Source organism: Tachysurus vachellii, chromosome 5 (genome assembly GCF_030014155.1).
Source record: "Tachysurus vachellii isolate PV-2020 chromosome 5, HZAU_Pvac_v1, whole genome shotgun sequence".
NCBI lineage: Eukaryota > Metazoa > Chordata > Actinopteri > Siluriformes > Bagridae > Tachysurus > Tachysurus vachellii.
This window is the reverse complement of record NC_083464.1, coordinates 24991072-25002251: the sequence shown is the minus strand read 5'-3', so window position 1 is coordinate 25002251 and position 11180 is coordinate 24991072. Positions and strand designations below refer to the sequence as shown.

General features: G+C 36.9%; 1 long non-coding RNA gene across 2 annotated transcripts; it reads right to left on the bottom strand.

Moving 5' to 3' along the window:
* Window positions 1-5615: 5615 nt before the first annotated feature.
* LOC132845368 (uncharacterized) lies at window positions 5616-9163 on the bottom strand. 2 transcript variants are annotated; one of them, XR_009648420.1, is made up of 6 exons: window positions 9032-9163; window positions 8869-8922; window positions 7867-7891; window positions 7685-7738; window positions 6745-6821; window positions 5616-6404 (listed from the first exon to the last, which is right to left on the bottom strand). It is a non-coding gene; the product is annotated as an uncharacterized LOC132845368 (long non-coding RNA). The 2 variants fall into 2 exon arrangements; XR_009648421.1 differs by having other exon boundaries at window positions 8869-8940; window positions 9032-9128.
* Between the last annotated feature and the right edge of the window lie 2017 nt (window positions 9164-11180).

Below are 11180 nucleotides of genomic sequence, written 5' to 3'. Positions count from 1 at the left end.
ATTTTCAACAACAGTGAATGACAAATTATTTTATCCTATTGATATACTATGTCCATATTCCATAATTTACTGTGTGATATGTCACAGAAACTGAGTGCCAAATTAATGTAGAAAAATGGAAGAGCTTAATTTTATGTTCTACTCACTTGCTCTATAACTTGGAGGATCATTGGGTTTTACTACAGAAAGACAGAAAACATGGATTCAATCATGTTAAACAGCATTTGATAAGTTTTTCCTCCAAAATTTAAGGGAAATTAAATGGAAGTAGATGGGTACTCACACTGGTAGCAAATGCACTTGTCAACACTCTGAAAAAGAAAGACACAAGATGCAAGCAATTAAATCATATAGTATATTGAGCTATTAAACAATACAAGGAGAAATAAAATAATCATGATATTAGACAGTCTACCTTTGGAATGACACAGTTTATGCTCAAGTGAATTTCACGCAAGGTGCAATGGACATTTATACTTGTACATGGTGGTAATTTGCGTATAACTGTGCCATCCTACATGTGAAAAAACAGCATGAGAAAATACATAAACGTGGATAGTGACTACTTCATCCATTTAGCACTGTAATATTTGTACATGTTTGTATATACCTTGTTCTTAATACTCCAATCACACTCGGCATTGTGATACTGGTCATACAATGCATGAGTATCTAAAGAAGCGTTGCCACCGCTGACACAGGTGATGGCTTCCTCCGGAGAACATTCTAAACAAAAGTTTGGCAGTGATTAGCTTCCACTAAGTACAACATAGGGCTTTTTAACTGCAGTTAACTAAAGGTTATCATCCCCTAGAACGCCCTTAGTTCTCGTATTCTCTCTGGTCAAATTCTAATAGCACATACAACACATGTCATAGACATCGTCAACTCTAACTGATTTGCATAATATTGCATGTGTGATGTACATAATATAATGTAGATCTTTTGTATTGCACTGTTTGCACAGATGCATTTAATGTGTCTAGGACTAACTAACTGAAATCCTTAGCTCTTTGTTCCATGTAGCTCTGTCTGTGTTTTATGTAGCACCATGACCCTGGAGCAACGTTGTCTCCTTTCATTATGTACTGCGTCAGCTATATATTGTTGAAATGGACAAAAAGCATCTTGAATTGACACTTGCGTAGATTATAAATGGTATTTTATGGTATACAAAAAGACACGTGATTGATAGAGACGTTACAAGTTGATTTATGACTTTTATAGCTGGTTTACATTATCGGTCACTTTGATCATATTCAGTTCATATGAGGCGAAATGGACGCGCCCTCGTCGAGGCAGGCTGGATTTACGTTAGATAGATTCAAGATTCATATTAGATATATTTAAATGTGTTTGTATTTATCCCCAATCAGCAAATCTGAGGTGACAACTGTCAAAGTAAACTCTTCATGGGCTGGTTAGCTATCCGCGACAATAAGGGTGTAGGATCCTGACTAAGGATGCGTAAAGATCTGCCATTTTTACGCGTCGTTCACAAAATCGTCCCAAGAGTGCTGAGGCTTGCGCAAACTGTCCAAGGACAAACAGTTTACTGTCTATATCAACAAGGATTTAAAATGTTTCACGAACTTAGTAGGGTCAAATCAGACCACCAAGCTGATTCAGACTCGGAAGTTGATTAAATAGATGCTGCTTACCGGTGAGCGCGCGCGTAAAATTGCGCAACTCGTTGCGCGTTGTGGAAAAATCTTTAAAGTATTTTAAAATATGACAAAACGTTAGGATGTCGGATACACCGCGATTCTAAACATAATGCATCACCGAGGACTAAACATTCTAGGATTTCTATTGCTATACATCGAGTCATGTTTCCCGTGTGAGGTTATGAATAAAAAAAAATTGTGTGAAAAGATCTACTCACTGTGCATATTTGCGAGGACGCATCCGGGGAACAAAAACAGCGCGAGACAGAGCTTCAGTAAAGCCATCTTTACATCTTTACATCTCTTTAGCGCCCCCGTAGTGTCTCTCCCTGGAGCCTTTTCAAAAATGTATGAAAATGGGAAAAAAAAATTTTTTAATATGGTTTCTGTAGGAGGACAAACATGACAAACATTCTTAACGTTTTCCAATGCTTTAAAAACGTGTATAATAAATATTAATGTGGTAAAGCTTTCCTGATACGAAACTGATATGAAACAGTAATAAACAGAAGTTTCAGAATAAAAATAAAAAGTTGTTTGTCACGACTTGTGTAATTAAATTCATTCATAATATTCTTCTTACCATAGTTCCTCCTGTACTCCTGTCTTCTCTTTCCATGTTCTTCTTGTCTTACTATACTGTCCTTGGGATCATCTCAAAATTTCCTATTTGTACCCCCAGTTATTAAATCTAATAATATTTTTGTCACAAAAGACCATTTTTTTATTCGAACTACAGAGTCCTTTTCTGTTGAAGAGAGGTCTAGAACTCGATTAAAAGTTTTGTTTTTTGTTCTAGATTTTAATGTTAGAACAGTGTTGTTAAATAAATATATTCTATTCATGAAGTATATATATATATATATATATATATATATATATATATATATATATATATATATACAGTGTCAACTTATATATATATATATATATAGTATAAAATATAAGTATAAAATATATTCTACTCCTGCCGGACCACGACAATTAAATTTCAACATTTCTATCAACGAAGATTTGCGTCATAGCCTGCGACACACATTTTGGCGCGGCGAGGCAGGTGGCTGTTGCAAACAAACCGGCGGGTGTGTCATAGGCCATGGATCCCAAAGAGAAAAAGAGAAAGATAGCTGATGAGAACAGTGGAGTTCAAGGAAGAATGGACCGAATCATTTGCTTTCATTGCCATTGACATTTCCAGGGAAGGCATGCTAAATTTACAGCCGACCACCCAGTTGGGAGTGAGAGAAAAAGTGCGATTGCAGTACTTCTGGAGAAATTAGAGGATCGCAAAGATAGATTTAAGAAGTGGATTATATCGTATCGTACCAAATATCGTACAGCAGAGTAGTCACGTGGTGTGTCATTCTCTTTAGGATGCGCTGCAGGGAAAATAAACATTTAATCATGAATGCTCATTATGTATTTGTAGCCTAATTAGTCATTTTGATAGTAGGCTAATATAGCTAATATACACTTACAGCCTGTGTTGCCTTCATATAAGGCTTAAATAAGGCTTTTAATTTTTTGCGGCTCCAGACAGATTTGTTTTTTGTTTTTTTTGGTCCAATATGGCTCTTTCAACATTTTGGGTTGCCGACCCCTGGACTAGACAAATGATTCACGTGATTATTATTATTTTTTCTTCCTTTTTAACAGCACCACCTCCCGGACATTGTCCAGCACCTTAACCACTAGGCACCAAGGTACAAACGTGGTCTAGTTTTATGAATAAAACATATATTTTCCATTATTTAGTAGGCACCCCAATTGTAGCATCTGAGGGGTACGTACTAACATGAACATAAGACATCTTAAAATCCCCCTTCATTAATCTGATTTCAAATGTAAAAGATACAAGATAAACTACAATATTGTGTCAGAATGAACATTTAATTTATATTAGAATAAAAATAGCTACAAATAAATAGAACATGAAGCAAAGTCACTGGTTGTGTTTTAGGCCTTGTTAAAAACCCATTTATTACAGTAGATGTAGCATGGGGGCAGTCTGAGGTGGCTTGGCCTTTGTGTTTTTGCTAGTGATAGTTAAGCTTTTTTTGTTTTAAAGTCTGCTTTTTTTTTTTTTTGTTTGTGTTTGTGTAGCCTATCTATGAATTCATCTAGGCATACATGGTCCTTTCACTGTTTTACCCATTTCCTTGAAACACAAGCCATAGTACATGGTAGATGCTCTCTAAAGGTATTGAGTGTGATACATCTATGGAGCATCACATAACAGCTTTGGATAGCTCCCAGCTATGTCTCTATTTGACTTGCCTCTGATTACAGGTACATCCCTGTCTGTTTTTCTTGGCCTGGTATTTATACTGTGATAAAATCCATGACTAACTTTAAATAGCAGGGTTAAGTTCTAACACAGAATTACTATGTGCCCCTGTGCACAACTGATATTCTGACCTACTGACTCAGTTTTGCTGGCTATATAAGCATTGAAGGTGTGATCAAAAGAAAAAAACAGTAATTTTGTTGTCATTTTGAATCTGTAAAGGCTGGATTATCTGGATAGAAGCTCTGATTATCTGCAAAGGTTTTGGTTTCATTCATTCATTCATTCATTCATTTTCTACCGCTTATCCGAACTACCTCGGGTCACGGGGAGCCTGTGCCTCTCTCAGGCGTCATCGGGCATCAAGGCAGGATACACCCTGGACGGAGTGGTTTTGGTTTTGTCATCCAAAATTAATTAAATTAAGTTAAACAGTAAATGCTGTCTTAAAATTGAAAGAAAGAAATAGAAATAAGAACAGGTATTCTTGTCTTTAGAATCACTGATTTTTGATTTAGCAAGACTAAGTGAGTCATCTGTCTATTTTTGGCATAGGATTAACAGGACAGTCATTTTGAAAATGACTATACTTTATAAGTATACTTAATGAATTTTAAGTATTGTATATTTCTGACTGTGGTGCTCACGAGAGCTCATAAATGCTCTGCATTAAAATACTCAGGAATTAAAGCACAGAAAAATGTCTGAGCAAAAACAATAGAAAACTTTCTAGTATGAGGCCTTATGATTTGACTTTTCTGAGGATGCATAGTATATAAAAACATGGTTTAAGCCAATGTAGCCACCATCAAGAGGAAATGGAACATGCCCAGACATGTTCCAGTGCACACATGGTCATATTATAGCCTGTCACCTCACAGAAAGGACTTTTCTAAATACCTCCACCCAACTCTAATGTTTGTTTTATTCAGTTCTGAACAAATTTACTTGAATACTAGATGCTGAATGGGTTAAAATCATATCATCTAGCAATAAACCAGGTTTGATTAAATGAAAATATTCTATCACCATACAGTGAGGTAATTTCTTTTGTGCATAATCTCTGCCTTAGCTTGTACAAAACCCTCAAATAAACCTTTAAGGCAATTTGATGGCCATCAACTAAAAGTATCTATGGATTGGATTGGATGAAACCTTTTCTTCCTTTTTATACTACATGCTATTTTCAATTATATATTTTAAATTAGATTAGATTATGAATAAACATAAATTTAGGCAACATTAAACTTACAGTGTTTACTGTTGCCTAAATTTATAAAATTATAGTGCAACACTAAACTTTTCATTTAGTTGTATTCAATGTGGTAAAATATTTCATTTTTTAGTATTTCTCGTTGTCTATTTCTCTAATTCAGTAAAATAAAATGAGAACTTCATGAATAGATGTATACCTGGAAAACCACACTGATGGTGTGGCTTGTGTCTTTATTACACTATATTTGCAGTTCATGTAAACAAGCTCCACCTGCTCCAGAGACATAAGTAATTTTTTTCCCACAAAACTTTAAATTCAATTGAATTCAATACAAGTTTATTTGTATAGCACTTTTTTTTAACTGAGATTGTCTCAAAGCAGCTTTACAGAACATAGAACAAAAGGTTAATATAAAGAATAATATAATACAAATTTCAAGATTAATATTAGATATATTTAAATGTGTTTGTATTTATCCCTTAAAAACTCCCTTGAATGGAAGATAGAAACCTTGAGAGGAACCAGACTCAAAGGGGAGCCCATCCTCATATGGGTGACACTGGAGGGGCCTTACTGGTTTAAGAAAGGATTTAGTAACTTATATAATCACTTTTACAACTGTGGTGAGTTAACAGCATCTCAACATACACAAAACATCAAACTTTCAGGTGGATGAGCTACATTAGCAGAAATAATTTTGTGCATCTTTACATTTACTCATTTATACAAAGTAACTTACAAAAAAGGGAAAAACAAGCAATGCAATATATAAAAAAGTGAAAGAGTGAAAGAGGAACAAAGTGCATAGAATAGAGGTGTACGAGTTAGTGGTTAGTTAAATGCATGAATGTAGATTTGGTTTTAAAATGAAAGGCCTCCGCCCCATAAAGTGTGAATAAGTATGCTTATTTTTTAATTTACATTTAAAATGACCATCCATCCCTCAATCAACGTGTTTAATCTATCCATCAATCATTCACAAAACATTTATGATCAAATGATTGTTTCATTAAAATAAATAACACAGGGCATAATAACAGTCCAAATGACCGCATGCTGTAAATGATTAAAGCTTACAGATCAATGATTGTGATATATAATGGGAAGTGTCAAGGCCTTGACTTTAATGTGAAGAGCCCAAGTTGTGAGTTGCTGGGATTCAGACACCATGAGACCTTGATGGATCAACCTGAGAGATAGGATTCCACCCAGTGCAGAGCTGTACCACTGATGCCTAGAACAGAGAGAGTTAAAAGGAGGATCTGATAGCTCACAGTGTCAAAGGCAACAGAGAGGTAATATAAGATGTGAACTGATCTTGAGGTTGATCTTGTTGCACCTATATTTGTCAAGCCTATATTTTCAATGGCAGTATCCGTTTTTAACTGTTTTACTTTTTGTTTCCTGACAGATGTAAGCTAAGAAATTGATGTACCAAATGATAGACTGATTTTCCTTTACACCTCTAGATAAGTCCAATTAATGCTGTTTTACATCATTTCATACTCTTGAATCCTATTATTCCATCCATGTTTAAACCATCAATCGGTTATTCAGAAGATTTGATAACTTACCACTTCACGGCCTTTTGTCTTGCAGTACCATCCTAACCCAATGAACACAGGGATGCATAGGAGTCACAGAAAATGTACTAACACAAAAGATAAAGGGCAACCAGTTACTGCATGCTGTTCAGAGAACATGAGTTACATACAAGGTCTAAAAAGAATCTTCCTTTAAAAACTGGACATTTTGTTGTGGGCACCATGCTGTGTTACAAAGTGACAGTAATATTGTATTTCCTACAAATACGTTTGTGTCAAGTCACGTTTTGCTTGTTCCGTTTCACCCCTTCTAAACACAAAGGACTATAACAGAATATATATGAATGTATGTATGTAATTCATAACTGCTGATGAATTAGTCAGTCAGACTAGGCATTTTGAGCCTAATTGTACATGGGTACAGTACATACACCTGACCATCCCTCTATTGGTTGGACAGGTCAGGACAGGTCATGTCTCAAAACAGTCAGGAAGATAGGTCTTACATTATAGCAAGTTGTATTGCAGAGACAGCAACATTTTCTGAATATGGAGAATCTGTACACATGTGACACTGTCATCATGGTCCAATGGCATGATGAGGTCACTGGACTCTTGGCATTGTTTTCTGACCTTAAAGTGTCTCAAACTCACCCCCTTTCCCCTTGGCAGGATTTGTTCAGCAATGGCTGCACAAGCATAAGGCTGAGCGCCATGGGCCATAGTATGTGGCTCTGATCAGTGACTAGTGAGTTAAAGTCACCCACAGACTTGGAGAGAATCTTGAAATGTTTCTTGGGTTTATACTTTGAATGACAGATGCATAGTATTTTTAAAAAACACTATATAACTCACTTTTTGTGAGTAATCGTTCCTCTTCATTCATTCATTCATTCATTCACTTATCAATAAATTCTAACTTATTTGACATTAAATAAAAACAATTAAAACCCATGTGAACATAACTTACATTTTCCATCGTATGAGCCTGCCTCCCCACTTACATGCTTAGGCCCTTGAACAGCTAGAAGAAAACAGTATATACAACCACACAAATATACGGTCAATGTTTACATTGTATTCAATTTAGATCATTTTAATAAGCTGTGCAAATAAATCTGTCTCCAGATTCATCATTAACAAACCACTTACCTCTATAGGAAACCTTGAAATTGGCCTAAAAAAGGAGTACATCAGTGTAGTTAATAGGCTTACTGAACTTACTGAACACTTAACATGTTAATGGTGAATTTTATTAGTATCACTCCATTTATTCAAGTTAACCTCACATTCCCTGTTATTGATAATGTCTAAGATATCCAGTTCTATGCAAATGTTTTGGCACCCAATTTGCATATTTTGTTTGACTGAGTCCAAGTATTTGTAATGCGCTGAAACTGTTAGTCCTTGTGACAATATTTGATTTTTAAGCCTTTTGCCATTTGATTGAGCCTTTGCTAAAAAAAAATTGTTTAAGTTGCCTGAAGGTATTGGGTATTCTTCTTTTCACTTCAAAAATTTATAAAAATGGTCAAAAATTTCAGGATGGTACCCTCACTCACTCACTCATTTTCTACCACTTATCCGAACTACCTCGGGTCACGGGGAGCCTGTGCCTATCTCATGCGTCATCGGGCATCAAGGCAGGATACACCCTGGACGGAGTGCCAACCCATCACAGGGCACACACACACACTCTCATTCACTCACACAATCACACACTATGGACAATTTTCCAGAGATGCCAGTCAACCTACCATGCATGTCTTTGGACCGGGGGAGGAAACCGGAGTACCCGGAGGAAACCCCCGAGGCAAGGCATGGGGAGAACATGCAAACTCCACACACACAAGGCGGAGGCGGGAATCGAACCCCCAACCCTGGAGGTGTGAGGCAAATGCCCCCAAATGCACCGTGCCCCCAGGATGGTACCCATGGTATATATTTTATATATAAATTTCCCTTGGCAACATGTGACACAGCACAAGTCCTCAGTCATAAAGTGAGATTTCTGTCCTTAGAGACCAATCTGAACTCCATATTGCTGTTGTACCTCAGTAAATTCTGAACTGATACAGGTTTCTCTTCACTGTACAATGCCAGATCGTGTGCTTTCCTTTCCACGTTGTTATACAATCTATAAAAAATGCTTACTTTTCCAGAGCAGTGACAGTCCATTCATCCAAACAGGTTGTTGTGGTCAGGTTCCTATGAAAAGGTGTTGTTCTATAAGACACAATGTGCCAAGTTTCTTGCTTAGAGGAACTCAGTTCAACTAAAACAAACAAAAACACAGCATTCTCTATGACAGGCTCACCTTATTGTACCAGCCATGCTCACAATCTTTCAGGCATTCAGATGACACACTTTCAGGAACACTTAAATTGTATCCTCTGACTGTACTGATGTCTTCACAGACATAGGAGATATTCTGGCTGGTCAGAGAGCAGCCTGAAACAAATGATTGAAAACATCACAAACGTGTATGAACTTTCTTGGTAAACAGATCACCATAATGACATTTGCTGGGAAGTTCTGCAGCTTTTTCTTAATGTCAAGTAGTTGATTTTTTAAATGATCATTCAATTTTGTACAACTAAAAATGAACAGTTTTAAATGCCTTCTGTATTCAGACCTGCGGATGTCTAGAGAAACATATTCCCTGGGAGTAAACATATTCCCTGTTCTTTAGTAGGAAGTTCATGAAATGATCATCACGGATAATCACGATTTAAAATCACGATAATCACGATTTAAAAAACTTTACATCCCTCAGGGAGAATCCGGGGGACGTCATTCATTCATTCGTTATCAGAATACACATAGTATGAAGCATTGCACATAATCAGAACAAAAGTTCGCTTACAATTTGAAAATTTTACTCACATTTCAGAGAAACGGCAGCCGCACAGATCCCCATCAATACAAACACACACATACCTTGTGTTGACATACCTGCCATTACGTGTGCCTCGGGTTCTAGGTGTTGAATTAGCAGAACGGGGCATGTCTCAACTCAGAGATCCTGCACAGTGCCTTTAACTCCTCCCATCTAAGAGCTGGAAAATCCCTTATCATACACCGACTCACCAAACAGCTTTTTTTATTTTATTTACTTATTTATTTTTTATTATTGTTTCATTTTATTATTTTATTATTACTTTTAATTTGAAGTTTAAATATTAAATGTGTTCAAATATTATATAATCATAATACTAATACATGATATTATAGTCCAGGGGTCACCAACGCGGTGCCCGCGGGCAGCTGGTCGCCCTCAAGGAGCACTTAAGGCGCCCGCGAGGCATGTTCTAAAAATCGCACTGGTCAAAATATAGTTCCGTCTAAAAAAATTTTCTTGCTGTAGTTTTTGAATAAAAATGCTTGCGTTAATGTAGATTTTAAAATGACTATATTTAATTTCATTTTATTTAATTTAAAAACAATGTAAACAAAAATGTTTTATGTATATAACGAACTCTGGCCTTTTCTGAAGTCAAATGTCAATATTGCGCGCACGTCACGTCCGACTCCTGACACAAGGAAGTGGTGCAGCAACAATCAGGAGTCAGTTGTGATTTACCCCCAAAAACATGGCAGAAAAGCGACAGAAAACATACCATTTTCACGGTGTTTGGGAGGAAAAGTTATTTTTTATGCCAGTCAAAGAAAAGTGTGTGTGTCTCATTTGCGGGACGACTGTTGCGACGGCAAAGCGGCACAATGTGGCGAGACACTTCAGTACGTGTCACGAAAGTTTCAATGCTAACTACCCACCCGGCAGCGCATTAAGGACAGAAAAAGACATTAAAAATCATTTCATGCAAGTGGACATGACATGCACTGCTGAGTAACTAAGTGCTCTGTTCAAATTGGATGCTGGACAGGTAAAGATCCTAACGTTGCAAAATTACCTTCACCTCAAAGCCCATCAGTCTGCATCAAACTTTTGGTGCCTTGTGGACACAGAAAAATACAGTGGTGTATGCACAGCAGCTATGAAAGCTATGAAAGCCTCTTTGGTTCAACCTATCTCTGTGAATCAGCCTTTTCTAACATGAACTTTATCAAGAACTAACACAGAACACGCCTTAGTGATGCACATTTACAAGACTCACTCAGACTTGCAGTGTCAAATTATTCACCAGATTACAGTACAATGGTGAGCAGAATGCAGTGCCAGGCTTCCCACTAACAGACATTTACCACTAGATTTACTGACTTTTTTACTTTCTGGTGCGGGTCCCGAGGTGTGATTCAGCCCTGATTTTGTTGTGCAAACACCCCATCACCTGTGAGGCCTGGCTCATTTGCATTTGTTCACTCAGTGTAGCTCAGATCCAAGGCAAGCCAAACCTCTGTGTGTGGCAAGCCAAAAGTGTGACCTATTGCCCCACTAAATGTGGCCGGGTCAAATTATTGACCCAGGAAGACTTGAGGAGGAAAGTATTTATTTCAACGAAATT